Raw genomic sequence first — 12,778 nt, forward strand, 5'->3', positions numbered from 1 at the left:
GCTGTACGGCCAAGCTGAACAGAGAGGATGGGGCCCTGGGTAGACACAGGCACAATCAGCAATAAGGACTGGCTGGCTCTATAGCATACAAGATAAGGAAGGAGCCCACCTTCAGCAGGCAGCCACCACCAGCACCCACCTGCTCAGAGCCTGAACATGCTTGGTGGAAACGGTGCTCTCCTTTCACACAGGCACCCCAGCCCCCACTCGACACCCCTGTACAGGCAGGCTCCCAGCCAGTTTACTGAACAGTGTTGGCCTCTCTCCACCCCCACACCCCTACCTGGGTTACTGCCGAGGTTTCTCCGACTCTAGTCCCTCACCCCACCTTCCAACCCAATCCAGAGCGCCATCTTGCATATCCCTTTACGGCTGACACCCTGGGGTCTCCAACAGCTGAGGTGGGTTGTAGGCAACTTGTCACTAATGGTAAAGTAGCTAAGCCAAGAGGCTTTTTGTAGAAATTAGATTAGATTCCAGGTTATCTTGCCCCATTCTCATGTACTTTATAGAGTGGGAGGAATCCAGCCAGGAAATCAGCAATTGCCTATGGTGCTCAGGAAGTAACAGTTTTCTATGGCACCACGGAACTATGCAACTTCCTACTATTTTAGAGACTTACTTCCAAATAGGTCTTTGTGTGTGTACATATATACTTATTGGGGCTGGCTGTGTATCCTTAACAATCTGGTCACGTCCACCAACTGCTTCTCACAGGTTAATGTCATCCGACACGTGCAGACTGACCATCTTCCCACCTCAACATGAAGAGTTGGATCTTCATGGTAAACTTAAGACTCTGAATAATCTGACCTCTCAACATGGTGGCAAGATAGAGTGGAAAAAACATGGGTTTGAGGATCAGGTAGACCAGTCATAAGTCTTATTTCAGCCTCTTGCCAGTTAGGGAACCTTAGGAAAGTCACTTTTCCTGCTGGGTGAAAGCCCTGAGAGGCCCCTGTGAGATGTACATCAGCACAGATGGCTCTGTGCTCGGTCCCTGACACCCGGCGGGGACTTAATAAATGATGATTTCCAATCCCAGTTACCCATATAACCCCATTCCTCAGTTGTAGCCAAAGCAAACCCTTGGCTGTTGTCTGCAACCGCCCCTTAATTCACCATCCCCACACCTTCCTTTGTGCATTGCTGTTCCCTGAGCCAGAAATGCCTTTCACCCAGAGGAAGGGGAGTCTCTGCTCCCCATCTTTCCTTCCAGACACATCTCAAATGCCACTTCCTCAGCAAGCCAGGTACCCCAAACGCTTCTTTCTCTGAATGTTCTCTCTGTGGTTTGGTCATTATTGCCTGTTTTGAGAAGGGAGTACACTCCTTAAGTGCTATCCAAGCAGAGGACATGTCTCACTCCTCTCATGTTCCCATCATCCCACTCCTCAGCATAGAGGATGGTCAAAAATCATTCAGTGCCTGAAATAATAAATGAGGTCACAAGTCTATTGCCTCCAGAGTACTTAGAATTATGCTCTACCTCTGCTCCTGAAAGGGGGACTTTCCTTAGATCCAGTGGGCCAGTTCTGACTTTAGGGCTTCCCTGGCCTCCCTCCCTGCCAACCAGGCCAGGATAGCGTGCCCCACAGGCATCCACGTTGCTTAACCACAACACTCCCCATCCTCCGCCCATACACCCCACCCAAAACCTCAGCCTACTTGAATAAGGCCCTGCTGCCCACAGCCCTTCCCCGACTCCTTTTAGGGCTGGAAGCTCGCTCTGCAGCCCAGGCTGCAGACAGACAGTCAGACTTCCCAGTGTCGTGCCCAGTGCCTTCCTGGATGTCTCCTTCCTATACCTGCCATCCCCTTTTGGATGCTGTGAGCCAGTGCCTCAGACCACATGGCCCAGGTTCTTCAGATGCCAGGATGCTGTGTTCTCAAAATCTTTAAGGGGTGACCATGAGTCTGTAAGAGACTTCGAGCCCCGGATAGGTGGCTGAGCCAAGGTAGGCATGAACAGAGAATACACAGAGTCTAACCACTTCTTTGGGGTCACAGCTTCAGAGTTTCAGGCCACAAAGCTTCTCTTCCAAACCCTGTTATGGGGCAGGACTTTGGCCTGTGGCTTGGGACAGAGAAAGTCCTGCAGAGTTTGCAGCCACCCCCTCCCGGCCTCCCACCTTCATCCCACCCTGCGTTTGCTGCAACTCATCTCTGCTCAGAAGCCAACTATCCCCCACAGTCCTGCCGTTCTCTTAGTTAGACCTCCCAGCAAATCTGCCTCCCCTACTATTTTGCAAACTTCTCTCTAACCAATACCACTTGGACAACACCCTCTTTACATAGACCACAACACAGCCTGTAAGACTGCTGCCTCCCCCTAAAGATCAGCATGAATTCTGTGGAATTTCTTACATCAGTGCGAACTGAAATCTGCCTCTTCTCTAATTCTCTCTCCCATCACCACCATGGACTCCCAACTCTGCCCTCTGAGCAACACGCAACAAGATAGGTCCGACCTGAAAATCAGTCATGGCCCTGGTGTCTTCCTGTCAGTTCTCAAGTCCTTTCAAACCTTGCAGAGCACAGACTCCAGCTTTGCAGCAGAGAGCATCCCTCCTCCACCTACTCCCAGAGTGTGGTGTGTCCAGCCTTGGCCCGTGCAGGAAAAAGTGGGATGATCTTCTAGCAAGGTCTAAAGCCAGGACTTCTATTAATGCAACCAGGCTAAGGCAACCTATATGGGCTTTTCCACATGGTCAGGTAGGAAACTCACACCATTGATTTTTGGAGTCTGCGGGCAGGACTCTGCACCTCCCTGCCACATGCCACATCTCACAGAGCTGGTTTGGGTGCTCAGCTCTCTCTGCTGCCTTCGTCCTGTACATTGGTGACCAGCCATCTGAAACCAGGCTCTCCCGCCTGCCATGTACTTCTGCCTTATGGACTCCCTGCTCACCTTCACCAGGGCTGCCCCTTCCGTGTCACACCTAGAGGCCCAGAGAACGCTACTTGCCCCGAAATTTCAGAATAAGCCTGCTAGATGATGTAAATCACTCTTCTTGACAACGTAGTTTTTTCTGGGCTTCCTGAGAAAAGGATGACATGGGATGAGCCAAGCACCACAGGCAACACGGTATGTGCATCCTCTTGTTTCATCATCACAAGAACCAAACGAAATAGGCTTATTATTGTTCCCATTTAACAGATGAGGAACTTAAAGCTCAAAGCAGCGACAGAAAATCCGTGTACAGGGGGATTTAAAGGGAGGCCTGTCTGGTTCAAAGTCCATACTCTAGAGCTAGCAGGGACCTCGGAGATCAGGGAGGCCAGGTCCTCATGGTGGAGAACACCTGCTGCCCGCCATGCTGGAAGGAGGGGGATAGGCAGGAGTCAGTTTCCTCATCTCCAGAAGCAGGACAATAATCCGCGCCCGAGGCATTGTGCAGTTCCAGTGAGCTGGCGCGGCGAAAACCTAGACGGACGCACAGGGTGGTTGTTGTTGTTACCGGGTGAGCAGCACTGCATAGAAGAACCAGATGTCTTGGCTGGTCACAGGAAGAGCTTATGTAATAAAACTTTTTCATGACATCCAGTCAAGGTCAGGTGTCAGAGCCAAGAACTATTCCTTTGCTTTGGTAAAATGTTGAATTAAGAAGAATCTTCCTTTCCCGTCCAAATTCAAGTTCTAACGTCTCCCCTCCCCCTACTGCAATCCTCTCTCCTCAGTCCCCCAGCCACCACCACCCCCCCCCCTTACCTGACCTGGTTGCTTACTGAATCTGGAGTTTGACACCACATCCCTGGTACACCCAAGATAGTCCTGTCACCCCAGGACCCCACCCATATTTGTCTGCCTCCTTTCTCTCTCAAGAGTGTCCCAATTTGGACAATAAGTTAAATCTAAAACTCTGGGTCTTTTTTAAAAAATCACTTCTCTGGCACGTATTTGCCTCCCGTGAAATGGGAATAATATCACCCACCTCATGAGACAAGCCCTTTGTAAACCCCGTCAAAGCCGGAAGCCCCCCATATCCTTCCTCTGGAGGCAGCTTTCTGTGGGGCCAGTCTGCCGACACCTCTTTTGCCTTGGTGAAGCCACGCAGTGTCCAGCTAGCTATTCCTGCAAAACCTCTTTGATTCAGGGGAAACAAAGCCCTGTGTTGGGAAAAGGACTGTTGCCCCTGAAGAGAGTGGAGTTGCCACGAGTGCATGTAAGAAACAAAGGTAACCGATTCTTGGTGTTCCTGGCCTCAGCTGTGGCTCTGCCCTCCTCTCTTCCCTAATCCCTACAACAGACCTTTGGCTCCTATACAACTACCTCTTTCTCTCTCTCTCTTTCCCTTCCTTCTGTTCTTTCCTCCTTCCCACCCTTCCTTCCTTCCTTCCTTCCTTCCTCTCTCTCTCTCTCTCTCTCTCTCTCTCTCTCTCTCTCTCACACACACACACACACACACACACGCACACACACATGGTTTATCAACCTTAGGAGTTCCTTTTGGCAGAGATTTCTGGGCTTTTCTGCCAGAAGCAGGTTGGAGAAGCTTGCTAAGACTTCTTGAGATAGCAGTGCAGTCACAAGGGTGGCTCTCCCAGTTAGAGTGGTCCCTGCCCAGCTGAGAGGTCCAGCTACATGTGACTGGTACATTCCAACCATGCACACAAGTCACTGTGGATTTACGTTTTCACCCGGGAGTCTGGGCAGGAGTTCTGACTATGCCCACTGAGCACACTCCCAGCAACCAGTGGCTATCCCTGAGCAGACAGAGATCAACCCTGGGATTTTGGATGAACCCTTCCTTATGCCTGTCCTCATCACCAGGAAGAAACAGATATACCCAAAGCAGAGCCGCCTGAGACCGGCTCAGCAGCTATAGGCCCGAGGAGAGGCCAGGCTGCCATCAATTCCCCTGAACAGCCTCACCTGGGTTAAGAATCTGTTCTTGGAGATTTGTCAGAAGGCCCTCCACCCACTCACCTCTGCATAAGTCATTCCTGAGTCATTCCTGGACAACCCAAGTCCCAAGTCTGCAATCCATGGCTATCCTTGATTCTTTACCATGGATGAGAAGGCCCTGCACCCATTTTAGTATCAGTAAAAATAAATAATTAAATAAATTAATTAACAGCACAAAAACAAAAAAATCAAAACAAGATAAGGTAGAAACTTCCCAGAGATCCAGCTGCATAATTCAAAAGAGCCAGGAGGCTTGACAAGTTTTCCCTTGAAGTTGAACCCCAGGCTTCCTTGTCTTTGTTTTCACTTGGCAATTACCACATACCAGGCAATAATCTAAGTGTTTGACATGCATTAGCCCAGATCTGTCTTAGCAAACTAAGGTGACCGCTGTGCCATGGCAAAGGCAGGACCTGTCCTTGGGAGGCTGGAGAGTGAGTGACCTGGCCAGACAGAAAGGTGTGGAAGGGAGAGATGAGGAGGAAAGGAAATCCAGCCTCAGGGTCACTGAGTCTCCAGGCATCAGTCAGATTCTAGATAAGGTCTTCTCCCCTCCCCTGACAGCTATGGCCCTCCCCCATCCATCTGGCCCCCTGACACTGGCCCTACTCACAGGCCTCTGCTTGGAGGAACGAGGTCCCTAAGGCTGGATGCCTTCGCCGGATGGGTGCCACCCACCACCCCCCACTCCAACACTGCACAGGCCACTTCTCGGGACTGATTGGATGCATCCCTAAAGTTTGTCGGGGGGGGGGGGGGCAAAAGTGTGTGGGTTTTGGAATACATCTTTCCACGGAACTGACAGGTTGGCGGTTGTATTCCCAGAAAAACCATTCGATACACATGTACCAACATGGAGCACTAACAAGTATGAGTGTCCATACCATAAAACACTCCCTACTTTCCATCAGCCCACATATAGTAGGCCATAGGACAGAAAGGAGGACGCATGAGCCTTCAAACCCACATTGGCAATGGCTACCAACAGACTCCCTTCTGAATTCTTGACCTCTAAGATTCCAGCCTTAGCTGCTCTGCAGACTGAATTCACCCAAAACCTGGTCTTTTTCCCATTTTTCACTGCCTAATGGAATCTCCATCTGGACCTCTGGCAGCTCTTCTCTGGCCAACTCACAGTGCTACAAAGGACAGAGGCCCAGGCCAAAGGGCCAGGAGGCCCGGCTTCTGCCACCAGCAGCAGGTGACCCTGCATAGGTTCCTTTGGGTAGCTTCACCATTCGTGTGTGTGTGTGAGTGTGTGTGTGTATGTGTGTGTGTGTGTGTGTAATATGAGAAACTACTCAAGGCTCTCTTCTGATTCCAAAAGGAATCAACCATCCTCATTTCCCTTCCCCCTTCCAAGAATCTCCTCCTTGCTCTCATGCTACTAACAATGCCTCGTTCTTCTCCCAGCACATTAGCACAAAGTGTCAGTGTCCAATTTGATGCCTTTCCCTCTCCCTCAAATCCAGTCAGTCACCAAATCCTGCAGGATTTCTGGACAAGATCACTCACTCTCCATCTCTATTGCCATTGCCTTGATTTACACCCTAAGCTACCTCTATGGGTTATTCCAAGAGCATGTTCTCACAGGAAGTTGCTCCTTGGCCCTGCAACCTGCCCTTTTCAGCCCTGAATCCTCCTGAAAGCAGAGAGTTCACCACGTGTTTTCCACACCAAAATGCCTTCAATATCATGAGAAGAAAATGTCAATTCCTTAGCTTCAATGCTCAAGGCCTTCCCTGACCTCTCCCCAGCCTAAGACTGCAGTCTCACCTCTCCCGGTGTCCCCTCCCCACTCCACCCTCTGACTCTAGCCATGTGGGCCACTCCTCACTGGGCTTGTCCCAGTCTTTCAGGTTCTGTTCTTGTTTCTTCCCTCATCACCTGTGCAGAATAGCCTACTCTTTTCCCCTTTTACTGAAGCAAACATTGCAAAACCAGCCAGCTCCAGGCCCATGTTTATCACAAACTCTTCCTGGACATCTGCTAGATGTAGGGCTGCACACAGGAGTCTGGAGTGGGTGTGGACAGAGACACGCCAATAAAGCGCCTCAGGACCATAGCACAGTTCTCCAGTTGATGCTACATGTATGTACTAGAGAGAAGAGTAAAAGTGACTTGGAGGTGGGGGGAGGAGAGGTGCTTCAAGAGTTTGATCTGCATCCTGAAGTTAATAAGAGTCCGTTCAGCTCATGGGGCAGACAAAAAGCTTTCCATGAAGAGCAAATAGTGCGTGCAAAGACAGAGAGGCACAAAAGATAGGATCTCTTGAGCTACTCGGTTTGGGGAACAGTGGAGATACAGCTGGCGAGCTAAATTATTGCCAGCCTTTGCAGAGCCTGGAAGGCCAAAGAAGGATGTTATACTTTACCCTATCAAGGAGGCAACCCTATCCCATCTTGTGCAGACCTTCCATCCACAGATACGTTACAGGGCCAAATGACTACATGACATGGAACACAGTGATTAAGAGCATGGTGCACAGTGAAGAGTCAGTTCTCTGTGTGCATAAGGGCATACGTGACAGACAGAGGAAATGAAAGCAAGAATTATAGAGGAGCACCAAAGTAAGAATTACCTAGGAGCACTTAGTAAAAATCATAAATTTCCTGAAGACAAAGCTGTGTTAGCAGCCCCCTGGAAAATCGCAAGGCCTTGAGGAGATCTGGGTCTGAAGCTAAACAGATTGCATCTCCCAGATTATTTACTGAGTGTGTCAGAGATAAGAATGGGTGTCTTGAAGCTCTGCAAGGGCTAAGGAGACCTGGCTCTCAGAGTCTATAAGGGACAGAGCCCACCTTTCTGAAACCACCTGTGGGCTGTTTGAAAACTGAGACACCTAGATGCCAGCAAGTGTTGAAACCAAAGACTGATGCCAGGAAACATAAAGTGGAACCACTGTAAAGAGGAAGCAGGAAAAATAGTGACTCCAGAAAAAACAAAGCTGCCAAAAGCTTCAGCCTAGTTGTGCCCACACCAAGTGGTGATAATGTCACATCTCCCCCCACCCAAGTGTCGCCTCTCGAATGGGGGTGCACAGTCTGGGAACTTAATAAATGTCTAGATACCTCATTAGTTGCATTCATATTAGCTTTTCCTCCTTATATTTTGCAAGAGGGGATCAGCCAGAGGATTTTAAGCAGGGAAGTCATGAACAGGTTTGTATTTCAGAAAAAAAAAAAAAAATTTCTGACATCCACGTTAAAACCAACTTCCAAATGTTATTATGTCAAATGGTATAGCCTAAAGGGCATGCCATTCTTCTCCAAAGCTGAATTGGCTCGGAATCATTCCCCTATCCTCACTGCTGGAAGCAGTCCGGTCAGTCTGAAGACAGATACCACATACTCCCTGGCCCCCTGGCCCACAGATTCTATCTTTCCAAAGTCTCTCCCACCTGTCCCACTCAGGCCCAATAGAAGGCCTCACCGCTTCTATGCTGGTGGATTTTCAATGTCCTAACTGGTCCCTCCATCCCAGGGTCTTTCCCCTCTGCTCACTCCTTGCCACAGCCACAGTGGGCTAGAGCAGGCTCCACCTTGGCCTTCATCAGAATCACCCCTGGGGGAACTTGGGAACACCATCCTGGACCCACTTCATCCAAACAGTTTAAAAGCTCCCCAGGTTTGCAAACCATGGTCCTTAATCCTTGCCATAGATAGTGAAGAGCACCACCCTGGAATGTGTTAGAAAGGCAGATCAGGTTCCACCCCTGACCTAGGTAGGAATCAGAATCTGCATTTGAATTAAGACCCCCCTCGTGATTCTTAAGCTTGTTAAAGGTTGAGAAGCTCAGCTCCAAAGGGTTGCCTGACCATTCATTCCACAAATATTTACTGGATTTTCTCCCCGTCTGGCTAGGGGTTGGGAGAGTCAAGGGCCAAGGTCCTGGACTTTGAGAAGCTCACAGTCAATCCCTTGATTAAAACCTGCACTGGCTCCATGCTTTCTAAGTCCAGACTTCTGCACCTGGCTTTCACGGCCCACTGGGGCCATGTTTCATCCTTGTCACCAGCTTTATTGTCTAGCACTTGCTCACTAACTGGGAGTCCAGTTAGACCACTTGCCACTTCTCATGACTAGCTGGTGCTTGCCCTGCCTACACAGATCTCAGCCCAGGTCATGCTCTACCCACCTCTGCCTGGAGACACCCAGGAGAAATCCTCCGAGATGGATCACACACATCACCCCTTTCTTGAAATTATCCCAGATCTTCCCTGCTCAGGTGAAAGACAGGAATTCCCACAACTCTTTGCTCTTCCCTCCTTCAGGGCATTTGTCATTGTACTTAAAACCAGTGCATTGTCTTAAAACCAGTGCACCTGCCATAGCTACCCCAGTAAAGAAGAGACCATGATTCTCAGTTTGCCCCCCCCCCCAGTAGCAATAAGCTAATAACTGGCACATCATCTAATTTCTAAGAATAATAATAATAAATGTATGAATAAAATGATGTATGAATGCAGTGAGAAATGCACTAATCTCTCTCATCTCCCACTTCATAGTTGTTTAAATATGAATTTAAGCAGAATACTAATGGGTTGCCTTCCAACCCCAAGAGAGAAATAATCTCGAAATCAAATAATATTTTGTTTTCCAGATACAAACAATAATCAAAGACTGAACATCTTGAAGATGAATTTTGTGCACAGCCAACTACCTTCCTGTAGTTGGGCATTTAACTTCACAAAATGCAACATACAATTTGGAAACACTTCCGATTTGTATTATAATCAATTAAGGAACTGGGAAAGGAAAGAGACAAATGAGAAAGATAGGAAGTAGACCAAAATATGCAAAGGGGGACCCACCGATACCAAATATCCAGCTGCTCTGAAAGCAAACTACAACACTCTGGGTTTGTTTTTTAAGAGGATTAAACACTAGTTAGAGTACCTGTTTCAATCCTACACAAACTTTGGAAATTCTAGCTTTTAAATACATAATCTTATTTTCATTTGAAGAAAAACTGCAGGTCTGGAGTTGGGATGTCATGGAGAGGAGGAGCCCACTTTTAAGTAGGACCATCCCCATCTGGCAGTCTCCTGGGACTGCAGTGGCTTGAGACTTTGATGGCATGTTACATTTTTGCAATTAGAGTATAGAGTTGGTCTCAGTCGAGGCGTTGCATCTGACCACACTGAACAGATATGCTTGGGCAAAGAGACCCTAAGCTGCCGGACCACTCCCCCCACCCCCCCCACCCCCGCCCCTTGTGCTCTCTAGTTACTCTGATGCTTCGGTGACATACCGCACAAAACTGAAGTGAATGACCACCCAGCGCATCTCCAGGGCCATGCTGGCACCTGCAGGGGCGCGGATTGTCCATGGATCCCCGGCAGGGTTGGGTGAAAATTCGAAGCAAATCCTCCTCGGGAGTTATACCCTCCTCCCAGTCTTCTGGCCAGAGAAGAGGAAGAGGGTTCCTGCCCTCGCGTCTGGGACCCACTCTGGGGCCCTAACTGGCACTGACCCCCACTCCTCCTCCAGTGGTTCTTGAATCTGGGGGCTTTCGGTTACCTAGGCAATGTACCCGCGGGGGGCTCCCGGTCCGGAACGCGCAGGGGACCTGGGGCGTGGGGACAGCCCACTGACCTGGGTGCTGGGCTCCTCTCCGGGCGGCTCAGGTGTGAGGGCCGCTCCCGTGTCCCTCCCACCTCCGAACATGAGAGCCGAGAACCGAGCTGCAGGCCACTGACCCACCGACCAACTGACCGACCAACCAGCGGACCGAGCGGCAGCGGCCGGGTCTGGAGCCCACGTGACGGGGGCGGGACCCACAGGAGGCTCGTCCCGGAGCCCCCGCTTCTCCCCGCCCTCCTTCCCCTGGGACCGCCCCTCCACTCCCCTTCCTTCTCGGGCTCCGCGGCGGTCCGCAGGAACCGGTCCACCACCGGTTCCCTTTCCTCGGGGACCGGCCTCGTCAACTCCGCCCTTTCGAACCTGCCTTCGCCTAGTCAGCCCAGCCGTGGCCCCGCCCCCTGGACGGTGCTACACCCCCGCCTCCCGAAGACCACGCCCCCGTGAGCCCCGCCCCGCTCCTGTTGCCTCCCCGCCCTGCACCCTTCCGGTCCCGGAGACACTGACTGTCTCTAGTGCTGCCTGTCCCCTGGGCTTCTTCAGCCCTTCAGCACCATTCATTCCCCGGCCGTAGGAAATGAAAACGAGGAAGCAGAAAAGCAATTTGTATCTAGAGTTGCAAAGAGAGAAGCCACGGAAAAACCGACTGGAGGCACACCCAGAGTAGCAACACTTTGGGTGTCCGGACTTCCCGGACCCGTAGGATCCAGTCCAAATTGAGGTTGGCCTGAAGGCAGCCTCATTCCCTGTCTCTGATCAACCCGTCTGGAAGGCTCTGCGTCCCACCAGAGTCCGGCTGCGCTCGAACCCCGCGACCTGGCGTGGAGGTCCCCCTAGTGGTCAGCCCCGACTAAAGACACTTTGCGCCTGGTCTGGCGAACAGCTAAGGACAAGAAGCACTTCTCTGTGCTCAGCACCAAGGCGGGGTTCCATAGGGCCAAGAGCTTTGGCGACTTCTGACCACAGGAATGAATTCTGGAATCAAGGCGGGACTGGGCCTTGGGTACTTAGTCCAACACCTTCCCCTAGTGTATGGCCTGAATCCCCTTTGGTTGTGCTGCTAGGTTGTTGCCTTGCCTGGGCCTCCCAGGACCAGTTGCTCAGTTCAGCTGATTAAAATCCCTTTGGGCCGCAGATGGTATCTACACTGCACACTCTGGCATAGTCCCGAGCTCTGGCAGGAGTCACAGCCCTGGCCTCAGTTTTTATCTACATTTCTACAGGCTGGACAAACTCCGTAAGACACATCTTTTTTTTCAAATTACCCTGGTGGTCTGAAATTACCCATGTGCCCAGAAGGCTTTTACATGTGAACAGAACTTAAGCCACCCTGCAAATATGAGACTCTGGTCACTGCCGGAACCTGGCCAGAAGCAGACTAAAGGCAAAGCCAGCAGAGGAAGGCTGGGGCCCACAAGAGTTGTGTTACAGCAGGACACCCTTCAGTTCTCTTTCACTTCCTTAAAATAGCAGCAGAGGCTTTTGTAGACCTAGGCGCTATAGTTCACATGAGTTCATGGGTGTTTCCAAATCCCACATGTTATTGCCCCAGTGGACACACTGCCCTAACCTCAGTCCCTAGAAAATGCTAATCTGCTCTCTGAATTATACAATTACTTTTTTAAAATTACCTTTAAAAATGGTGTAAGTCACTGGTTCTCAAGCTTATTCACGCTCTAGAACCATGTTGCAGGAGGGGGCTTAAAAAAATACAGCCTGGGTCCTACCCTCAGAGGTTCTGGCTTAATCGTCTGGGAGTATGGCCTGGTATTAGGAGTTTTAAAAGCCCCTCAGGTGATTCTTACATGCAATCGAGTTTAACTACTGCTATAGGCCATAGGGACTTTCATCCTGACTAAACTCCAACAAGAGACCTCAGAGCTGAACAATTCACCCAAAAGAAGCCCAAGATAGTATCCGTGGGCCTGAATGCTTTGCTGCCCTGGCTCCCAGGAAGCAAAGTGGCACATTGACAAGGAGAAAATGTCTTGACCTAAAAGAGTGATTCTAGCTGTAGGAATTTAAAGCACCTGGGAGTGTTGTTAGTGGCAGGTGCACTCTGCAGAGTCGACAAGTTAAAGTATATCACAGATGAAGGGCAACCCTCCTCTGTGCCTCCAGAGGAATTATGTGTGCAGGACTCACACATAATTCCATTCACTGATAATCTCACTCTACCCTCCTCCCGAGGCAGTCCATGTTCCTTATCCCCGTGAAATAGGTAATGTCATTTTACCCACGGAGTAGGTAATGTCCACAAACCCATGGAGTGGGGAACATTGCCAT

General features: G+C 50.3%; 1 protein-coding gene across 2 annotated transcripts in view; it reads right to left on the reverse strand.

The window, feature by feature from the left end:
- PPFIBP2 (PPFIA binding protein 2) overlaps nucleotides 1-10,833 on the reverse strand; it is a 145,153-nt gene extending 134,320 nt beyond the window's left edge. Inside the window, exon 1 of one of the 2 annotated variants that reach the window (XM_049650769.1) lies at nucleotides 10,508-10,833. The gene's annotated coding sequence lies outside the window, so the exon portion shown is untranslated. The remainder of the gene's footprint in view (nucleotides 1-10,507) is intronic. The other variant, XM_049650773.1, reaches the window with a different exon arrangement.
- Nucleotides 10,834-12,778: the final 1,945 nt, after the last annotated feature.

The sequence above is a fragment of the Panthera uncia genome, chromosome D1, assembly GCF_023721935.1.
Source record: "Panthera uncia isolate 11264 chromosome D1, Puncia_PCG_1.0, whole genome shotgun sequence".
Classification (NCBI taxonomy): domain Eukaryota; kingdom Metazoa; phylum Chordata; class Mammalia; order Carnivora; family Felidae; genus Panthera; species Panthera uncia.